Genomic DNA, 23158 nt, shown 5'->3' with positions numbered 1-23158 from the left:
GAGTATGGTGGAACCATTTGGTTTACATTGCAGTGAGGCACTCTGCATCTACCAAACATTTTGATGTACTTCATAGAAAAGGAAAGTTCACATAAACCGTGTGATTTTATTCCCCATGGGTTTTGGCTATTTATTGTTGTATAACTTTCTTGTACAAGCTAATAATTTGAGTTAAGACAAATATATTCACAAAAGTTTGCAACACAACTGTACATAATCAAAAGAATACTTTTTGTTTCCTTACTCCCTTTCTTCTTGGCTTCCTCTCCCACTCCTGTGATTGGAAAATCTCACACCTACATTGCATAGTTATAGGAGTAATCGTGAGAATTGGGTACAGTATCCCAATGGTTAGGATAGTGGACTAGCAGCTAGAGGTCTTGAGTTCAAATCGAACAAAATAAATCTGGTAATTCATGGGTTAGCACCAGAAATAATCATACAAGCTGCGAGGTTGATGCAAAAACAAAACTGGTTTGTTCTTCAGGAAAGGTAACCTGCTACCCCTGCCTCATCCAGCCTAAATATTACCCCGCTACATGGTTGACTTTTAATACCTCAAGGGCAACTAACGTTGGGTAATAAATACTGCTTTGGTAGTGTTGCCACATCCCCAACAACAACATTAAAAAAATAATGTGTGGCCCATTATAGCTTTCTAAACTCCTTATTTTGTGCTTTTGTGGAATTACAATTGTTAAATACAGCTGATAATTTTTGGTAGGTCACTTTTCTGCACAGTTGTTGGATCCCTGTACTTGCTCTTCCAGTGTAGCTACCAGCTACCTGTTCCCTCAATTTGAACTCTCTCTCGCTGTCCTCTTGCATAGAGATTGCTCCTGATAGTATGATCAGTTCATTACTGTCACAATGGACGTCACTCTCAGATCGAGCCACTATACCTAGCACTACCAAGTAGGTTTTCCAAATGTTGTAGATAGGTGGGCCGGTTTTATCAATGCATTCAATTAGTGGGGAGCCTTACCTACTAGAGGTGGTGCACATCTGGAACTCTAAGGGTGTGCCCCATGAATAAATTAGCTCACGCTCATAAAATAGGCCCTAATTGGTGAGTTCATGAGATTGGGAAATTCCAGACTCACATCATTGGCCCGGAAATTCCGGTCGAGCTCTTCCCGCGGGCAAACGACAGAAAAAGAGTAAAAAGATGCGCACTTACCCGTTGCTCCTGCGCCCGTTGGAACTTCCGAGCCTGAGGCCTCTGGTGACTGCGCGTCGCAGCGCGTGCACGTGGGGATGTGCGCAGGCCGGGAGCTGGAGACAGCAGCCAATCAGGTGAAGTATAGATTCTCATTCATAGTAATAGGAGTTTCGTAAGTCCGGAACTCCTATTACTATGAATGAGAAACCCCCCCACCGCCCCCCCCAAACACCCAAAACACAATAAAAAATAGAAAATAAACTGCATATTTAACATTCATTTTTAAAGCTGTTATAAAAAAATATATTTTCCCGACTTTTTAAAAAGTTTTTTAAATTAAGCCTTAAAATAAACTTACCGTAGTGGGGAGGTTTTTTTTCACAATAAAATGTGCTTTTATAACTTTATTTTAAAATGTTTCTGCGTATTTTTAAACACTTGCACTTGTAAAAGTAAGCTATACGCCTACTTTTTCTGGCGCAAGATTTTAAAGGACATTTGCAGGGCAAGATATTCGTAAATATCGGAAATCTTGCCCTGCAAGTGTCCTCGCTCCTGATGTGCGCGAGATCTATCAGGCCAGAAATGACAGATCGGAAAAGCCGGTTTTCAGCGCATGCGCATTGCGTGCTGAAAACCGGCTTTTCCAATGTGTTCCCAGGTCCGTACAAACTTCGTACGGACCCAGGATATCGGAATTTCAGGGCCATTATTTCCAGGAGCCCTCGTGTCCCATAAGTGTCCTTTCTACCCCTTTTAATGGCCTAAATTCACTTTATAAACTAGTAGGCCCTAGATCTAATCGACTCAAAGCTCAGGCTGAAATAATGATCTCTTTCCTTCTAACTTCTTCCCAGTTCTAACTTATTTCAGTCTGACTTCTTTTCCAGCTAGACAGGAATTAAATTATTTGACTAATGGTCCTCTCCCATGACAGTTGGAAGAATTTTCCGATCCGAGAACAGGTGGGATTCTTCTCTCTCAAATGTGGGAGGAGACGGAGGAGGAAGGGACTAAGGAACAAAACAAGTAATGTTTTTTAAAAGTCTCATAATACCTGGAGATGTGGATCCAACCTTCGTTGTTGAGGCTCACTCTTGTTCAGCGTGGAACTAATCTACATTGACTTCACTAATCCATCAGCATTGAACTTCAGATCTAATAAGAAAGAAGAAAGTTAGACCAAAGAACCCTGCCAACATAAATACTGCTATACCAAGGCATTGCGCACAAACCTCCTGTATTTTTGATTTGTCGTTTGATTGTCTTTAATCTTATTATTTCTGCATCTGTTTTTCTGTTAGTCTTTCGCGCTTATTATTATGGAAAAAAGGAGTATTGAGATCATTACTACAGATAATAGTTTATTTCTAAAGAAATAATTACCTCAGTTGTCTGTAACAGTAAATAACTGATACCAAGTACAAAGAAACACCACTGGAATGATAGAGTATTTAATGTAATGCACTAAAATCTTCAATTTTTCTTTTAAACATATCTTTCTGCAAAATGCAGCCAAACATTGGTGTCAGCATTTCTAAACCCCACTGTTAAAAGTTTTGTGTCTGCAGTAGGCATTCTCTCAAGTTCAGCATCATTGGCCTCTCCTGAAAAAGGACCCCGTATCGCTTACTGTTAGGAATTTCCCTTTAATGCTCAATATCTAGCTATACGATAACATGATCTGGGGATCATAACATTGAGACCCCTCATTATATGCCTCGAATAATGTAATCGCGTTTGCAATTCTCCTATCTTCTGGGAAGCAACCAATAAACATTCTAGGCAGATAAGGCCAATTGTAAACTGATGTATTCTTTTCAATCTTGTGTGTAGAATAAAGTTTTTCGTGAAATTTAATCTATTTTATATCACACCTCGCAATATGGAAAGTAACAAAGTATGCCTTTCTACCCCTTTTTAATGGCCTAAATTCACTTTATAGATTAGTGGGCCCTAAATCTAGTCGACTCAAAGCTCAGGCTGAAATAGTTATCTCTTTCTTTCTAACTTCTTCACAGTTCTAATTTATTTCAGTCTGACTTCTTTTCCAGCTAGACACTCAATACTCTGTGTCTGCGACCTTGAACCAGAAACCTCCACCCTCACTATGACACCTACATGGTCTAATCAGATAAGACCATACACTGTGCAAAATAGAGAGAAGCCTTTCTAACATTACATCGAATTCTGCTCTGGAATGTGCTAATAATAGTCTCTGACAACAACAACAACTTGCATTTATATGACTTTAACAAAAGCAAAAGGTCCCAACTGATGTGTGAAGAATGCAGTTTTGTTAATCACTTCATCTGGAACAACTTCTGGATTGAATGCACAGTCCCAGATAGTTTGTGTGGTACACTGAATTTAACTTAACATCATAAGATATATATTAACCCAAAATCTTTCCTAGGCCAAATGGGGAAACATCTTAAAACATCCAGAACAAGAAAGGAAGAATGGACTGCTCAGCTGTGAGAAACCAGAAAGAGGTTGTGAATTATATCAGTCGGGACAGAAGTTTAAGGGGATCACGCCAAAGGAGAGTTTCTGTGATAGGAGGGAATAACGAATAGAGTGGATCTGGGAACCACAAGAGTGATGAGAAAGCACTATGTAAGAAATCAGGAAGAGGATCTTAGAAGCTAGGATCACATAGGTATGAAGTGAAAGAGAGGATACGATCCATCTCGTGTATCATTTTTAAAATTATAGGAAAAAAATCAACACATCTTGATGATTTTTCCCGCTTCTGCAAACTATTAATCTCAGAGGGGTAATATCTCACATCAGAAATCTGTTTCTGTGTGAGAGAGATAGGGGGAAAGCATGTACATATACGTGTGAGGAGACAATGAGTGAATGTGCGCTACTTATATTGCATGACCTATCAATAGATATGGGACAGATGGGGGAGAAATTCAGTTGTTTAGCGTCAGAGAGGGGCGCTAAACGTCTCCCGCCTGAGCGCCGCGCTATGACAGCCTGCCGCAAACATCACTGGTGGTTCAGCGGTAGTGCTGTCATTTCATCATCATCATCAGAGGCAGTCCCTCGGAATCGAGGAAGGACTTGCTTCCACTCTTAAAATGAGTCCTTAGGTGGCTGAACAGTCCAATACGAGAACCACAGTCCCTGTCACAGGTGAGACAGAAAGTCGTTGATGGAAAGGGAGGGTGGGACAGGTTTGCCGCACGCTCTTTCCGCTGTCTGCGCTTGGTTTCTGCATGCTCTCGGCGATGGGACTCGAGGTGGTCAGCGCCCTCCCGGATACACTTCCTCCATTTAGGGCGGTCTTTGGCCAGGGACTCCCAGATGTCATTTAACGCTGAGCACTCTAGCACTACCCACTGGGTGACGTCAAGAGTGTGCAACGCTCCTTTTGCGATGTGTCTCCGAAATTGACTGCCTTCGCCTGCCGTTGTGTCTGGCGCTACTCCCGACGGTGCACAGAGGAATCCCGGGGCAGTATTGCAGGTAATGAAGCGGTAAGTGTTGAGTGTCAAATTGCTTACCCCTCTTAAATGTGGAAGACAGTTGGTAGCCTCCCTTCCATTTTTTTTGCAGGTTTCACATGGTCGACCTCGCCCCTTCTTTAGGCGCCTCAAGTTGAGAAGCGCTCCCACACTACCGCCCCGTGATGGAAATACACATGGGGTTAAAAGAGAAATGGAAATATCAGAGCAAAACTTTAAAAATAATATTTATTTATTTTTATTTTTTATTTTCTTCTGAGGGAAAGAGACTCCACACTAATTCTAAAATGAGTTTTCAGGACCAGAGAGGTTGTTCAGCAATAATTATGATTAGTACACCGTTAAAAGCTTAGTTACTCCTGATTGAACAAGGCTTAACATTTTCATTGGTCTTTACAGTGAGAATAGTGTGTGAATATTTGAAGTTCTGGACAAATCAGTGATTTCTAATGATTCCATTTGCGTAGACTACAATAGCACACCCTGTGGAGGAGCAGAGTATCACAGACAGCAACTTTCAGATTTCTGCATTTAACTGTGTATGTGCAGACGCTGGAAGTTGCTGTCAGTTTTACACAGTAATACCAGCGATCGCTTACTGCCTCGCATTATAACTATCACAGATTCTGGACCAGTATATTTTAAAATACTTAATTTATCAATGTTTTTGTCCTTTTCAATAATTCTGTATGATTTATAGCATGGTACAACTCTTAAAAAATGACACAGTTGCCAGTGACAAATCATAGAAATTCTTGCCATTCATTCAAGGATTTAGGAATTCTTGACTCAAATTTCTTATTGACCATAAGACAGAAACAAAAACTGATCAGTCCAGCTCTGGATGTCGGCTTTAAATGGTATGTCTGTGACAAGATTAGCAGATGGCTAGCAGTGTTATAAAAGAATCAAAATTAGATTAAGGGTACCAGGCTGAGCTTTTAAACCCTAAAAGTGAAAACATTTATCTTGGGGGATTCTGTTTTTAATATGATTGGTGCTTTAATTAGCTAAATGACCTCTAGCCTCTCAGGAATAAGTATGGGATAATTTTAGGGATCAAGACAAAGCCTCCCAGAGATTTAGTGCACACCACACACTAATACATGAAGGAATGCTGATAATTAGCTTTGCTGCTTTCATTCTTTTGGCTGTTTTTTTAAAAACTGGTTGCTTTGAAATAATGCCTACAGGTTCATTATCCACAGGTTTAAAGTCTGAATTGTGACTGTTAAACAAAAGCATATTGTGTGATGAACAGTAGTTTCCATGTACTGTATGTAATGTGCAGACATGGACAAAAGTAGTTGTGCATTTCCTTTGTTTATCGAGGTACTGTACAATATTTTTCACTACGAGTCATTTGAGATTGTCAGTAACGTAAATGTTGGTGAGTTGGAGACTGAAGGTATTAATTAGTACATTGAATGTTGTAGAATAGAACTGTATGCTGTTAAATCTGAACTCTGCAAAGTAAAAGTAGCTGGATCTAGTTGAAGTGGAACATTAATCATAAAATGGGAACCAAACTGCTTCATAATTTTCATTCAATGAATTGCATTTATGGTCTGAACATTTGCTAGTAAAACTTGATAAGTTTCACGATTAAGCTGTCCCATGGCGATTAATCTAGTGTTCATAACTTTGTTCAGTAAAGTGTGAAATAAAGAGTTAGTTTGAATATTTAGCTCAGTAAAGGAAAACAGATCTATTTATTTTAATGATCTCGGTTACTGTTAATGTCTATAAAGTTTTCAAAACAAGTCTTAACTCTATGGGCTTCCCAGTGGGTGAATGCAGGGCATGGTATGATGCTGTGATGCATGGACCAGGAAGGTTCCAGGTTAAGTCCGTGGTCTCTGCTGATTTAGTTGATCTCCGTCAGGGCAATAGAGTGATGCTGTAATTGAACTCAATGCCTCTGGAGTTGGTCTGAGAAAATTCAAGCAGGATTCCTTTTCCTGATTGCTAATCACTGAGCCCGACTGAAAAGTGTGCATGTGTGGGTATCAGGCGAGGATAGTACCAAGTTCAGCTGTGGTGCTCCCATGGTCAAATAGTCCGCAGATGCTTAAGGTTTAGGTTCACACATGAAGAATGGAAACTTGAGCAAGGTCCAGAGGACTGCTAGTACTTGTGGGATTTTACCAGAGCTTGAATGACCAGCTTTCAGACAAAGAGAAGAAAAAGTTTTAATTCTAGGTAAAATAGGATTGTATTGCAGGCTGAGCAGAACCATACAATATGATGTCGCAATGATAAAGATAATCATGTTTAAATGCATATGTTTAAATTGGTATTTCTAGGGGCAGTTCATTCTTGCACTGTAACAAGACAACGAGAAAGCATAGAGTTGTTTGTGGAAGAAAGTGAGAATTTGTAGGGGAGCTCCGTCGAACATTTTCAGGTTTAGTTGCATTTGTTTCTGGGTCAACTTTTTTGCCAATTAAATTAATTATATAACATTTTTATGTTTCTACATTTGATCACTTTTGACGGGGAATGGTTTTATTGAAAATGGACCTATTGTAACTAATCTCAATCAGCCCACTGCCATCTACCATCTCCTGTGTTCTATCGAATACAATATCCAAGCTGCTTTTGTCTGCTGAAAATTCTTGCTGAACTCTTCCTCATATTTGGTGTGTTAGAGAAAGGCAAAATGTCCAAAACCAGCATATTTATAGACTGCTGAGACCTGCAGCATCAAACTAGCCGGGTCTACGAGTTGAGACTAACAATACAAAAAGATTATATCCCACACTTCCCCAAAGAGAACGGTGAAATACTAGGAAGGACCGATCAAACATTTCCAGGATTAATACAGGGTGCAACTTGAAACTCTCGGCACTATAATTTATTATAAGTAGCGATTCCTATTCAACATGGCCCTTGAATTTTCCCACAGTTGATGAAGATCTGAGATGATTCTTGAAACCATTCTGATTAATCACACTTTTACGACGGTGAGAAAAATGTTTTGAAAATGGTACTGAGCCCACAATGAAACTGATCTGTGCCTTGTACCTATAAGGGAAATTTAGACCAATCTTTGAAGACATCTACTACTGTTCAGATAAACGCTGCAGCTCGTAAACAATTCATATGCTTCCCCCTGTCGAGGAATTAACTCAAAACCCCTTAGGAATGTAATTAAGAAGTATATAAGTAGGCTTGGCATTTGTATTTTACTACACTAGAGAAGGCCTGTGTTTGTTGACCAAAACATGCTGAAATAGTCCCCCCACCCACCAGCTCACCTTTGAAAAGTTTCATTTCAACTGATCACTGTTGACTCAACAGTATCCCAATGAAGGGTTGAGCTGATGAAAGTGAAGTTGTTTTTCCGATTATCTGTTGTGAGCGGTGTTATTTCTGGAATGATGGTTTAATCTGGGTTGTGTTAATGCACATTACAGACCTGCAGTCGTGGAACTCCTGGGTTGCGTTGATTCATTTCTAGACGGTAGCTTTTTTCATGCTGGGAGATGGTGACAGCTGATTCAGCCGTAAGTTCAAGTTTCTGAATTGAGGTGCAGTGTAGCACTGTGTACCTTGAGCTGCAGTGACGATTGGTTTTATTTTGCTGCACTTTACTGGGGAATAGCATAAATACAAAGAATATAGTGAAAATCAATGGTCACCTACAGCACATTTTTCAGTGATGAAGACTAATAAAATCAACAGAATTCTGAAGGCCTTCCTCAGGATTTGGACCAGTTCAGGGTTTTTACAGGATCTTTTTAGGTATAGAACCTTATTGTGTAATATATTAGCAATAGTGAAGAGTTGTTCAAGAGCAGGCAACAATTTAATATTTCTCAATCGTTTATTTTCAGAACACATGCTGAATGAAATTATAGGGCTATATTGTGCCTGTAGCTTGCTTTAGGGATCAAATAGTTGAATATTTGGAGTTTGACTTAAAAAAAAATTCATTCTGGGATGTCATCACAGGCAGTCCCTCAAAGCGAGGATGACTTGCTTCCACGCCAAAAAGGAAAGAGTTCACAGGTGTTTCAATGAAGGACCTAATATTCCAGATCCCGAACTACATATTAGGGGGTGGAAGGTGCCTGTGTTTGGAATTTTTTAACGTGGGGTGACCATTGCACACCAGCCACCACACGGGCTTGACAGAGCTAGGTCTTGGTCCGGTGGCAAGGATTAACCAAGACTAACTGGAGACCAGCTCTGCTGCACGGGCCTAGTGCGCGCACATATCGCAGTGTGGGCTGGGCCCGTGCTGCCTTCGCCTCTTCTGGGCCTCAGCTTCACGCCTCTCCTGGGCCCCGATCACTTCCTTCTATGGACTTTTGCTCCTCCTTCGCCCCTCCTGCTGTGCCTGCCCGCACTGCAATCAGTGACCTGGCTTCGCAGCCGTCACCTCCTGCAGTGGTATGCTGCCGCACGCTGCTCCCTCCAATGGCCCCGGCCCACCGCACGCTGCTCTCTCATGCAGCCTTTCAATCACAGTAAATCCTCTTCAATTCAATTCAATTCAATTCTCTCTCTGGGATGTGGGTGTCGCTGGTAAGGCCAGCATTTATTGCCCATCCCTAATTGCCCTCGAGAAGGTGATGGTGAGTCGCCTTCTTGAACCGCTGCAGTCCGTGTAGTGCAGGAATTCCCACAGTGCTGCTAGGGAGGGAGTTCGAGGATTTTCACCCAGCAACGATGAAGGAACGGCGATATACTTCCAAGTCAGGATGGTGTGTGACTTGGAGGGGAACTTGCACGTGATGGTGCTCCCATGCACCTGCTGCCCTTGTCCTTCTAGGCGGTAGAGGTCATGCATTTGGGAGGTGCTGCTGAACAAGCCTTGGCGAGTTGCTGCACTGCGTCTTGTAGATGGTACACACTGCAGCCGCGGTGCACGGTGGTGGAGGGAGTGGATGTTTAAGGTGGTGGATGGGGTGCTAATCAAGCGGGCTGCTTTGTCCTGGATGGTGTCGAGTGTTGTTGGAGCTGCACCCATCCAGGCAAGTGGAGAGTATTCCATCACACTCCTGACTTGTGCCTTGTAGATGTTGGAAAGCCTTTGGGGAGTCAGGAGGTGAGACACTCGCTACAGAATACCCAGCCTCTGACCTATTCTTGTTGCCACAGTATTTATGTGACTGATCCAGTTAAGTTTCTGGTCAATGGTGATCCATCAGGATGTAGGTGGGGGATGTGGTGATGGTAATGCCGTTGAATATCAACGGGAGGTGGTTAGATTCTCGCTTGTTGGAGATGGTCATTGCCTGGCACTTGTATGGCGCAAATGTTACTTGCCACCCCAATTCTGAATGTCGTCCAAGTCTTTTTGCATACGGGCATGGACTGCTCCATTATCTGAGGAGTTGTGAATGGAACTGAACACAGCAATCATCAAAGTACATTCCCACTTCTGACCTTATGATGGAAGGTCATTGATGAAACAGCTGAAGATGGTTGGGTCTAGGACACTGCCCTGAGGAACTCCTGCAGCGATGTCCTGGGGCTGGGATGATTGACCTCCAATAACCACAACCTTCTTCCTTTGTGCTAGGTATGGTTCCAGCCAGTGGAGAGTTTCTCCCTGATTCCCAGTGACTTCAGTTTTACTAGGGCTCCTTGATGCCACGTTCGGTCAAATGCTGCCTTGATGTCAAGGGCACTCTCACCGCACCTCTGGAATTCAGTTCTTTTGTCCATGTTTGGACCAAGGCTGTAATGAGGTCTGGAGCCAAGTGACCCAAACTGAGCATCGGTGAGCAGGTTATTGGTGAGTAAGTGACGCTTGATAGCACTGTTGACAACACCTTCAATCACTTTGCTGATGATTGAGAGTAGACTGATGGGGCGGTAATTGGCCAGATTGGATTTGTCCTGCTTTTTAAGGACAGTACATACCTGGGCAGTTTTCCACATTGTCGGGTAAATGCCAGTGATGTAGCTGTACTGCAACAGCTTGGCTAGAAGCACGGCTAGTTCTGGAGCACAAGTCTTCAGCACTAGAGCACGGATGCTGTCGTGGTCCATAGCCTTTGCTGTATCCAGTGCACTCAGGCACTACTTGATATCACGTGGAGTGAATGGAATTGGCTGAAGACTGGCTTCTGTGATGGTGGGGACCTCAGGAGGAGGCCGATATGGATCATGCACTCGGCACTTCTGGCTGAAGATGGTTGCAAACACTTCGTCATGAGTCACGTGTGGACTCTGCCATCATTAAGGATGGCAATATTCCTGGAGCCGCCTCCTCCTCCTGTTAGTTGCTTAATGGTCCACCACCATTCATGACTGGATGTGGCAGGACTGCAGAGCTTTGATCTGATCCATTGATTGTGGCATCGCTTAGCTCTTACAGCATGCTGCTTCCGCTGCTTAGCATGTATGTAGTCCTGCGTTGCAGCTTCCCCAGGTTGGCAGCTTCACGCTCTCGGCTTTGAGATTCGAAGAGCTCAACGCCCTCCCGGATGCACTTTCTCCACCTAGGGCAGTCTTCGGCCAGGGTCTCCCAGGTGTCCAGTGTCAGTGGCGTTATTAACATCAGCATTACAGGAGTTATAAACCCAAGGAGGACTTTGCAGGGTCGACTGGGCTGGGCGTGCTGTTGTCGTGTCCGAAGCCGGTGCCAGGGTCGATGCCCGCTTTTATTCTTCTTGTTTTCTGTAGCGGTTTACTAGGCCATTTCAGAGAGCAGTTAAGAGTCAACCACATTGCTGTGGGTCTGGAGTCACATGCAGGCCAGACCGGGTAAGGACGGCAGATTTCCTTCCCCAAAGTTCATTAGTGAACCAAATGGGTTTTATGGCAATCCGATAGTTTCTTGGTCACCATTACTGATACTAGCTTTTTATTCCAGATTTTTTTTATTTATTTAACTGAATTTAAATTCCCCAGCTGCCGCAGTGGGATTTGAACTGGTGTCTCCAGATCATTAGTCCAGGCCTCTGGATTACTAGTCCTGTAATTTAACCACTACGCTACCGCTACTGACTGTCATGCAAGTGTCATATATTTAACCATCTTGCAATGACATAGTCATGTAACTGTAACTCATGCACACTGTACCTGTACCCTAGAAATGCACATCCTGACCACAGGGGGTGGACTTGCGGGAGACACTCCTCACCTGGGTTTCCAGGTATAAAAGGGGAGGTCCCACCCAGGGTCAGCACTCCTTGGTCCTGGCAATAAAGGTGAAGGTCACAAAGTGACCGTGTCTGATATATCTATGCCTCGTGTGAGTTTGTAGTAAGGTGCAGGGACACAACAGTAAGGAAGTAACATTTATTTACAGAATTGAAGCTGAAACTGCGTGCTGTATATTGGCCAAAGTGGGAAGGAAATGTTTTTTTTTATCATGTTGAAATCTCATCTTGGGCCTGGAGTCAGTGCTGCAGGTTGGATTGTGCTGACTTTGTAAATCAGGCATCATTGCCAAAGGGCTTTCAAAATGGTTCAAAAGCAGGAGGTGGCAGCAATTGGATGAATAATTATATTACTTGTAACAGTGTAATGCGCATGGTTTGTTAAAATTAAGATTTCAGATTTGAGTGCTAGACACTGAGTATTTTCTAAATTCTAAAGTTATTTTAAATAGTTTAGAAAGGTGGAATCATATGGTTGTATAGTTTCATTGGCTGGCAGTCTTGTGGTTCAAGGCTTTGAAAATCTAATACAATTGCTAATGAAACAAGTAATGTTTTAAATGATTTTTGTTTTAACCTGCTTCTGCTTATGCTGTCACTTGCAGTTCATGAAATTGAAATAAATGGAAATATAAAATTGATAGTGAACAGGGTACATATTGTTGACTGTACCACACATAATGACGTTCTGTGTATTATTTTCATAATGGTGGGAATGACATTAGAGTGCAACTTGTCCTTAGTCATCTTTATCTTTTTTGGTCCTCCTTTTTTTTCATTGAAAGCAATGTAAAATTTCTTGTATGAAATGGTCACCTAAGTATTCCATATTGTGGCCTCTTTATTTGATACTTTTTATATACTGTCTGTATATTGAACTTGTGCATACCAGTCAGCAGCATGAAAAAAAACACACTGGCTGCTGAAAATTTGTACTGGTGGAAATTTTAAAGCAACAATTTTGACCTGTTGACTGTTTAACTTGCCTTTTTATACCCATTCCTTTTGCCAAATGTAACTGGATGTGCCCTCAGCAGCCTTCTTTAATTTTCTGAGATGGTCTTTTAGCTGTTGAACAGTTACATTTCATTCGCTGATAGACTTTAATGACACATCACTGGGCCTACTTCATTTGATGAACCAGTTTAGTCCTACGCAGTCTTGCCACTTGTTTTTTTCTCAGACGTACTCAATGTGGATGGTTTAAGTGCTTTGCGTTTGATGGAACTATGGGCCCAAGTTTGTCCCCATGGTTAGATGCGGCGACTTTTTAGAACAGAAACGGCACCTATTATTTACCTTGGTATTCTCCCCGCAGTCCGGTTGATCCAGGCCCTTCGCGCAGCGCAGCGGAACGCGTGGGGGGCGGAGCCAGGTCCCGGTGCGGAAAACAGTGCCGGGACCTCTGCACATGCGCACTAGAGTGTGCGCGCATGTGCAGTAGCTCCTCGCAGCCCGAATCTCTGCAGGCTGTGTGGAAGGGGCCCGAAGCACGCCACCCCTAGCCCTGGCCGAATGGGCTCCCCCGATGCCTCGTTCATGTGAGCAGGCCCCCAATGGCCCGAGCAACATTATTTCAGTGGCTGTGCCTGTGTGTGGGCGCACGCTTCGATTTAAAGTACCTTGAATATTTTATGACAAGATTGGGATCTTCAAAGCATAACTTGCCACATGCATTATTGTCAACCAGCAAGTCAAAGGCAAGAGATGCTCGGCAACAGGGTTAATGTGCGTGTGGTGCACAGGAAGCATTCAGAGAGCGGGGACGGCCTCATGCAGCGTGTGAAAGCGAAGGAACAGGCCAAGAGGGGGTGCGGCAGACGGGGACCGGGCTCGAGCTTAATTACCGAGCTGGCTGAGGCCAGAAAAGCAAACTTTGAATGAACCAAGGCAATTAACCAACAGCTGCTGGCATCAATCCAATATCGGTTCGTGGCGTTATTTTGTTGACCAAATCGAATACATTTCGTGCGTGTGTGTGTGTGTGTGTGTCTCAAAAAATCCCCTCTCCCCCTCTTCCCCCCCCCCTCTCCCTCCCCCCCCCTCTCCCTCCCCCCCCCCACCACCCCCTCTCCCCCCCCCACCACCCCCTCTCCACCACCCCCTCTTTCCCCCCCCCCCCCCCCCCCACCACCCCCTCTCTCCACCCATCACTGACAGAGACAAAGAGAGACACTGACAGAGACAGTTTGAGAGACATGGACAGAAACACAGAGAGGCTGACAGAAACACCTTCCCTTCACATAAAGGGTAGGAATTCTATTTTTTATTTGTTATTTATTGATTGCTTATTACTTTGGTCTTGGTGCTTTAGGTGCAGGGTTCCTTCTATTTTTTTTTATTTGTTAATTAATTGCTTATTACTTTTTGTGCTTGGTTTAGCGCTTTGTAAGTCATTGCAGGTACTCTCAGCTTCCTTGTATTTTTTATTTGTTATTGAATGCTTATTTTTGTGCTTTATTTAGTGCTTGGTGCTTTAAATGTACTTATGCTTTTTTAATGTTGTTGTGAAGGTGTTTAGTGCTTTGCAAAATCCTCTCTTCCCTCCCCCCACTCCATCTCTGGCTACCTGCGCTGATTTCTTAAGTCTCTGCAAGGTTTTTCTGAGTGTACAAAAGTGGCCACATGTGCTGGCCTAAGTTAGTTGGAGTAACTTATCGCTGTCTAAACTGGCTTAAAAACAGGCGTAAGTGGCTGGTAACGCCCCCTTTTGAAAAAAAAACAACTAACTCACTGAAACTGGAACAAACTAAATGGGGAGAATTGCGGTTTTTAAGGTACTCCAAAAAAAAACTCGTTGCTCCGAAAAAATAGGAGCAACTCTATGGAGAAACTTGTCCAGAAAGTGGAGTGCACAACACATAAGATGGTTTCTGAAACGGAAAAGAATGGCAGAAGTCAAAGACAGATAGCAACTGCGAGTGCACAGCTGAATTTGTTTTGAACAGTTTGTGGGTTGGCACAAATTGGCAATTTAAAGGATGAGATTATTTTTTTGTATTGATATTCATCCCATTGCCATGTGACGGTATGGCAAAAACCACAAAATAAAAAATTGACTTTGGTGAAGGACATTTCACACGCGAAAGAAAAGTTTCTCCGATTTGTTCAGATAGCAAAACCTAAATTCAGTGCTTCTAATAGCTGGTTGGATTCTTTTAGAAAAATATCACGAGACGTTACAGGGAAGATGCGTTTGCAGTGAGAAGAAACTTCTATCCAGAATCATTGATTATGATCCACAGGGTGACCTAGATCTCCCAAAGTTGCATTCATTGGGTAGAAGTTCAGCAGACATCCACTACAACTTGCCCAATGGCCATGCCCTTGACCAAGATAGACCACTTTTGGGAAGAAAAAGGGGGTTAAAATTCAACTTTGGCAGAGGTGCAAAATGAGCAGTAATGGATCAGTCGTTCATTATGCACCATTGAAGTCAACGGAAAGGATAGTAATTTGGGGTGTATAATGGGCAGTCACTCCACAATCGATTTTTTTTACGATCCGCTAAAATTAAATCCCCCGCCCCCCCCCAAAAGATTCTAGGACGTTGCAGTTCCCATATAATCTTTTTTTAGAAACAGAGAAAGTAGGAGCAGTAGAAGGCCATTCGGTCCTTCGAGCCTGCATCGCTATTCAGTATGATCATGACTGATCATGGCGATGGTGCGGCGAATGAGGGTACGGGGCCCAGAAGAGCCGAGGGTCCAGGGGCAGCACGGCCCAGCCCACACTGCGATATGTGTGCGCACTAGGTCCGTGCAGCAGAGCAGGTCTCCAGTCGTCCTGGTTTAACCCTTGCCACTGGATAAAGGCCGAGCTCTGTCAAGCCCTTGTGGTGGCTGGTGTGCAACGGTCACCACACGTTAAAAGAAAATACACGCACAGGCATCTTCCACCCCCTCAACTGGAGTTCAGGACTGGAACATCGGGTCCTTCATTGAAACATCTGTGAACTCTCGTGAAAGCAAGTCATCCTTGTTCGAGGGATCGCCTATGGTGATGGCTGATCCTCTATCTCAACACCATATTCCCGCTTTTTCCCTTGATGTCTTTTGTTTCTGTAAATCTATCTATCATCTCCTTAAATATATTCAGTGACTTGCCTGCTGTGGCAGAGAATTTGTTTTATCTTCAGGTTAAGCTTTATCAGTTTGCAAGCCTCCTAGTTTTCTGGGTGCCAGGAAGGCCAAGCTTTTTTCTGTCGACCTCGCCGAGCTTGGCAGGAAGGCTTCTGGCTGGAATGCTTTTCTTGCGATTGGTAAAATTGAAGTGAAACCGTCCAAAGTTTTTGGCACTTGTCGGCTTCTCTTTTACTGACACTGAATGTACTTTGAGTAGATCAGTGAGATTCAGAGAGTTGTTCAACTGTTATCAGATTTTAGAGGTTTAGATTTGTAATTTGCAGTACCATTTCAGGAACGATATGACTGCAGGCATTTAACTGGTTAATTTTCTACACTTGACCGAATGATCTGGCTGGCAGCAGCAGAAAAACCTGTCGAGGGCATTGCGCGGCGGGAGATCGACGGATTTGGCTAAATATCAGAAGGTAAGTATTTTTGTGTAATAAAATCGGCAGTGTAATCCCTTTCGCTTTCGGTGGTCACCAGAATTGGGCGGGATCGTACATAGGCCGAAAAATCCCTGACCTGAATTTAGGTCGGGTCGGCCAGTTGACAACAATTGATTTTTAAGAATGGCCGCCGTAAACGGGCATTAACAGGTCCCTTTTGAGACCCTGGATTTCAGCCCTGCTGATTCACGCTAGGGTGTTGTTCTCCATGTGTGATCGATGCCCAAGGATCTATCCTTACCCCTCCTCCTATTTCTCATCTATATGCTGCCCCTTGGCGGCATCATCTGAATACACATCCGATTCCACATGTTTGCTTACTACACCCAGTTCTACCTCGCTACTGCCTCTTGACCCCTCCACTGCTTCTGAATTGTCACTCTGCTTGTACGACCAAGTAATGGGGGAGCAGAAATTTCCTCCAATTAAATGTTGGGAAGACCGAAGCCAATGTCTTCAGTCCCTGCCACGAACTCCATCCCCTTCCCTGGCCACTGTCCAGCTGCACCAGACTTTTCACAACCTTGGTGCCCTATTTGACCCTGAGTTGTGCTTTTGACCCCATATCCTTTCAATCACAAAGACTGCCTACTTTCCCGTCTCAGCCCTTGCCTCAGCCCATGTACTGCCGAAACCTTCATCCATGCTTTCCAGAGTCGGATATTCCAATGTTCTCCTGGTCAGCTACCCTCTTGCACCGCTCAAACTGCAGCTCATTGGAAGCTCTGCTGCCATATCCTAATCCACACTTAAGTCCCTGTGCTTGCTGACTTACATTGGCTCCCGGTTCAGCAAGGTCTTGAAATTAAAATTCTCATGTTCAAATTCCTTCATAGATCTCTGTAGCTCCTCCAACCCTACAACTCTTCAAGATCTCTGCGCTCCTCCAATTCTGGCCTCTTGCGTCTCCCCAATTTTCATCACCCCACTTTTGATGGCTGTGCTTCCAGCTGCCTTGGCCCTAAATTCTGGAATTCCCTTCCTAAACCTCTTTCTCCATCTTGAAGATAATTCCTTTAAACCTACCTCTTTGACCAAGCTTCTGGTCACCTGTCCTAATATCTCCTTGAGTCTATATGTCAAATTTTTGCCTGATAATGCTCCGGTGAGGTACCTTGGGATGTTTTACTACATTAAAGGCGCTATATAAATGTATGTTGTTTTTGTGTGACCCGAGACATTGAGTGGCAGCAGGCTATTTAATGTGGGAGAATTATAGCCAAGGCTAGCCTATCCTCCTCTCATGTTCACACACACGTTTTTAGCAAGAGTCACTAGATGCTGATTAGGAGGAGGAACACTGGCTAATTTTCTATCTCTCCTTTCCCTAGCCCAGGGGCGGAGGGCAGTTATGGCATTCCTTTCACCGCTCCAGTTAGCTTAGAGAGCAGATATAGAATTTTGCTAATCTGTGTGTCATATTCCATCCACTTTAGGGAGTACACTAACAACTAAATGATCCGAGGCTTGTTTTCTTAATTTCTGTATATTACTGTTAGTAACACTTGGCAATAAAAAGTATCTTCCCAAAATCTTTGTTCACTTTGTTAGCATGCAGAGTTCTTTGGAAACTGTTGATATTCAACACATCTGTGCAATTCTTTGTAAACATAGAAAATAGGTGCAGGAGTAGGCCATTCGGCCCTTCGAGCCTGCGCCACCATTCAATATAATCATGGCTGATCATGCAACTTCATTCCTGCTTTCTCTCCATACCCCTTGATCCCTTTAGCTGTAAGGGTCACATCTAACTCCCTTTTGAATATATCTAACGAACTGGCCTCAACAACTTTCTGTGGTAGAGAATTCCACAGGTTCACAATTCTCTGAGTGAAGAAGTTTCTCCTCATCTCGGTCCTAAATGCTTACCCCTATCCTTAGACTGTGACCCCTGGTTCTGGACTTTCCCAACATCAGGAACATTCTTCCTGCATCTAACCTGTCCAGTTCCGTCAGAATTTTATATGTTTCTATGAGATTCTTCTAAACTCCAGTGAATATACGCCTAGTCGATTCAGTCTTTTTTCATATGTCAGTCCTGCCATCCCGGGAATCAGTCTGGTGAACCTTCGCTGCACTCACACAATAGCAAGAATGTCCATCCTCAGATTAGGAGACCAAAACTGTACACAATACTCAAGGTGTGGCCTCACTAAGGCCCTGTACAACTGCAGTAAGACCTCCCTACTCCTTATACTCAAATCCCCTCGCTATGAAGGCCAACATACCATTTGCCGCCTGCTGTACCTGCATGCCAACTTTCAATGATCTTAGGCTGCCATTTTACTACCACTTTACATCAATGTAAAGTGGTTGTTGGTCTGACTCTTGTGCGCAGTAATGAAAGAGATATGAAAGCATTTCTTGCAGGTTATTTTGCACTGGTTGTAGTCAAGCCAATTTGAAAAAGTGCTTTGACAAACCCAATCATCTGTGTACTTTTTAAAAACTTTGTATGGAATGTTTTTAAGGTAGAAAAAAATATACACTGCAGATCTCTCATAACATTAAAAGTTAACTGTCCAGGTGCATACCTCTCCACATATATGTAAACACATATGCGTCGAGCTCTTTCCTGATTGGGAAGAGCGCAAGATGAAACTGACTCCAGAGTCAGTTCTACTAGTTGAGCATTGTGCTAATGTTATACTTAAACTGAAGTTGATCTTACCCATTTACTGTTATGGTTAAGATTAAAATTCTCATTGCAGTCCTTCAGATTGTCCTTGTAATTGGATTGCAAGGTAAACAACGATAACTGCATTCGAAGGAAGCAGTTTTTTAATACAAGGTGAAGGAATCCACAATGTTTAAAGCACTTTGCAATGTATTAGCAGAAACCCACAAGAAGGTCCACTGGAAGGCTAGATTAGCTTTGAATTTTCATTCAGATTAATGAACAATGAATGCCCTAGGAGCAAATCCTAGTGTGGAATTTAATGAATGTAGACATCATTTATAAACAGTGAACACATTTACAGAACAAATTGGTCAATAAACAAAAAGCAATTTTCTAAGTCAAATTGATTTGCTAAGTTTGGCCTACACTTTGTAGAGACTTTTTTGACTCTGGGTTCTCTATATTTGTTAAACAATTACTTTAGCTATCACTCCAGTATGTTTTATATTTTTTGTTAGTACTTAGCATGGAAATATCCTTGACATTGTTCACTAGGAATGTGGGGATGGTAGTTTTACTATTTTGTGTCATGATTTTGTGCCTCAAAGAATGCTGAACTAATGCATATATTCCCCAAATAAGAGTATCTGTTTAGAAAGTTTAAAAAAAAATTCTTGTGATATGTTTGAAACTGACGAGGCACTAATAACTGCCCATCCATAGTTCTGTGGGCATTAAGAGGAGACCACCTCATGGAAAACATAGAAAATAGGTGCAGGATTAGGTCATTCGGCCCTTCGAGCCTGCACCACCATTCAATATGATCATGGCTGATCATGCAACTTCAGTACCCCATTCCTGCTTTCTCTCCATACCCTTTGATCCCTTTAGCCATAAGCGCCACTTTTAACACAGCCACATGTTGGCCAGATCCAGGTTAGAGTGGCAAGTTCCTTTCCCTGAAAGACATATTCTCATCAGTATATGGGAAATACAGAAGAAACCCATTCAGATTTTACAAAGCATAAGGTAACCACAAAATCAGAAATTTTCCAACACCATATTTAATGCACATTAGTGAAGGATTCTTTAAGAAATGCATACGCAATTGCATCAACCCAAGGCAATAGCACAATAGAGGTCTTTTCTGTCTGAATATTTTTGCTTTGAGGCTTAATACTGTCTTCATCATACTTTGGATTTCACTGTATTAAGTCTTGATGTGGTATGCTTGTGCTGCTTGATCTGAACTGTAAAATACATAGTGAATGAGTCACATTCATCAAAGGCACATTACATAAAATAAGAAAGCCACATTAAGAGGCTCTAGTTTACTTGTTATGAATACACAATGTTGTACTTCATAATGTTTGCCCAAAATAACAGTATATGTTAGTTTGTTGATTATTCATAGAAACATAGAAAATAGGTGCAGGAGTAGGCCATTCGGCCCTTCGAGCCTGCACCACCATTCAATATGATCATGGCTGATCATTCACCCTTTCCTGCTTTCTCTCCATACCCCTTGATCCCCTTAGCCGTAAGGGCCATATCTAACTCCCTCTTGAATATATCCAATGAACTGGCATCAATGACTCTCTGTGGCAGGGAATTCCACAGGTTAACAACTCTCTGAGTGAAGAAGTTTCTCCTCATCTCAGTCCTAAATGGCCTACCCCTTATCCAAGACTGTGTCCCCTGGTTCTGGACTTCACCAACATCGGGAACATTCTTCCTGCATCTAACCTGTCCCGTCCCATCAGAATCTTATACATTTCTATGAGATTCCCTCTCATCCTTCTAAACTCCAGTGTATAAAGGCCCAGATGATCCAGTCTCTCCTCATATGTCAGTCCCGCCATCCCTGGAATCAGTCTGGTGAACCTTCGCTGCACTCCCTCAATAGCAAGAACGTCCTTCCTCAGATTAGGAGACCAAAACTGAACACAAAATTTCAGGTGAGGCCTCACCAAGGCCCTGTACAATTGCAGTAAGACCTCCCTGCTCCTATCCTCAAATCCCCTAGCTATGAAGGCCAACATACCATTTGCCTTCTTCACCGCCTGCTGTACCTGCATGCCAACTTTCAATGACTGATGAACCATGACACCCATGTCTCGTTGCACCTCCTCTTTTCCTAATCTGCCACCATTCAGATAATATTCTGCCTTCGTGTTTTTGCTACCAAAGTGGATAACCTCACATTTATCCACATTATACTGCATCTGCCATGCATTTGCCCACTCACCTAACCTGTCCAAATCACCCAGCAGCCTCTTAGCATCCTCCTCACAGCTCACACCGCCACCCAGTTTAGTGTCATCTGCAAACTTGGAGATATTACACTCAATTCCTTCATCCAAATCATTAATGTATTTTGTGAAGAGCTGGGGGTCCCAGCCCTGCGGCACCCCACTAGTCACTGCCTCCCATTCCGAAAAGGACCCGTTTATCCCGACTCTCTGCTTCCTGTCTGCCAACCAATTCTCTATCCACGCCAGTACATTACCCCCAATATCATTTGCTTCTGAAGTCTTTTGTGTAAGAATGCAACAAAGTTAACAAACTTTACAATTTACCTCTTAACGGAATAAATCTGTTTCTTCGGTAGAACAGACAGTGTCCCGTAATTTGCGGTAAGCGACGAAGCAGAGGCGTTTGCCACTGGCCCGGCAATAAGCTTCCCAGAAAGGTCTCGCCGTCTCGATGGCGAGAAGTTCGGCCTTTCTGACATACAGTTGAGATCGGTGCAGTGCAGTGGGAATTCCATACCGCGAGCTGCTGTAACGTTCACATGCTGCCTAAGCAGCCAATCACAATGCAGAATTCTCAGACCAAAAACCAGGAAATAGAAAACATTAATAATTAACCACTTTTAAAAAAATTTACAGAGAGGGAAATGAAGATTGGAACATGCACATTGGGTTAATGTAGAAGCTGAAATATCATGAACAAACTTTGGAAACATTTTTTTAATTAATTTTAAAAGCTAATAAAATTGAACTTAATGGAGAAATTTGACATTCTACCAATATAAAATTAGTTTTTCAGGTGCCAGAGCAGTTGTTTATCAGTAGTTATTATTCAGATTGCTGCTAAAAACCCAATTACACCTCATTTTTATGTGGTCTAACTTTTTATATGGGGTTTCTAACAGCAATATTTGTTTAGAGCAACAACAACTTGTATTGTGTTCCGAACACAGATGAGACTGCCGCGGAGGTTAAAGTAACAGTGACTTCAGTCTTTAGTAAGACACTCCAGAGTGAGGAACAGGCCTTAGGGGCCGGCTTATATACAGTGCTCCCAAGGGATGCTGGGATCCCTTGGGACTTCAGGGAATGCGCTCCCTGGTGGCGGAACATGGGAGTGCATGCTTTACAGATACACAACATCACTCCCCCGCCCCGCCACCCCCCATCCCCAAGGTCAAAGTGAAAACTATTTACAAGGTGAGGCGGTCGGGAGCCTTTCTTTCCCTGGTGGACCGCCTCGGTACAAATGTCTGTTCTGTTACGTTGGCTGGCGTGCTGTTGGCCCTGCAGGGCTGCTGGGTGAGCCTGGCCTTGCTGTGGGCTGTTGGGCATGATGGGTTCAATTTCCTGGTCCGGGGTAGTGTCGTTGATCCTTTGGATGTGTGTTATGGGCTCGAAAAAGGTGGTGTCTGCTGTGGGTTGTTCAGGGCAGTCTGTGAACCGCAGCCTCGTTTGGTCCAGGTGCTTTCTGCAAATTTGTCCATTGTCTAGTTTGACTACAAACACCCTACTCCTTTCTTTAGCTATCACCGTGCCCGCAATCTACTTGGGACCATGTCCATAGTTTAGCACATACGCAGGGTCATTCAGATCAATTTCCCATGACACAGTGGTGCGACCATCATTTACATTTTGCTGCTGCCGCCTGCTCTGTACCTGATCATGCAGGTTGGGGTGAATCAGCGAGAGTCTGGTTTTAAGTGTCCTTTTCATGAGTAGCTCAGCCGGGGGCACCCCTGTGAGCGAGTGGGGTCTCGTGCGGTAGCTGAGCAGTACTTGGGACAGGTGGGTTTGGAGTGAGCCTTCTGTGACTTGTTTAAGGCTCTGTTTGATTGTTTGTCCTGCCCGCTCTGCCTGCCCATTGGAGGCTGGTTTAAACAGGGCCGAGGTGACATGTTTGATCCCATTGTGGGTCATGAATTCTTTAAATTCGGCACTGGTGGAA

The 23158-nt window shown here is 43.3% G+C and overlaps 1 protein-coding gene across 14 annotated transcripts in view; it reads left to right on the top strand.

The window, feature by feature from the left end:
- LOC139277138 (microphthalmia-associated transcription factor-like) overlaps positions 1-23158 on the top strand; it is a 403865-nt gene that overhangs the window by 232858 nt on the left and 147849 nt on the right. The gene's annotated exons all lie outside the window — the stretch shown is intronic.

This window comes from Pristiophorus japonicus, chromosome 12, assembly GCF_044704955.1.
Source record: "Pristiophorus japonicus isolate sPriJap1 chromosome 12, sPriJap1.hap1, whole genome shotgun sequence".
NCBI lineage: Eukaryota > Metazoa > Chordata > Chondrichthyes > Pristiophoridae > Pristiophorus > Pristiophorus japonicus.
This window is presented reverse-complemented; position numbering and strand designations above follow the sequence as displayed.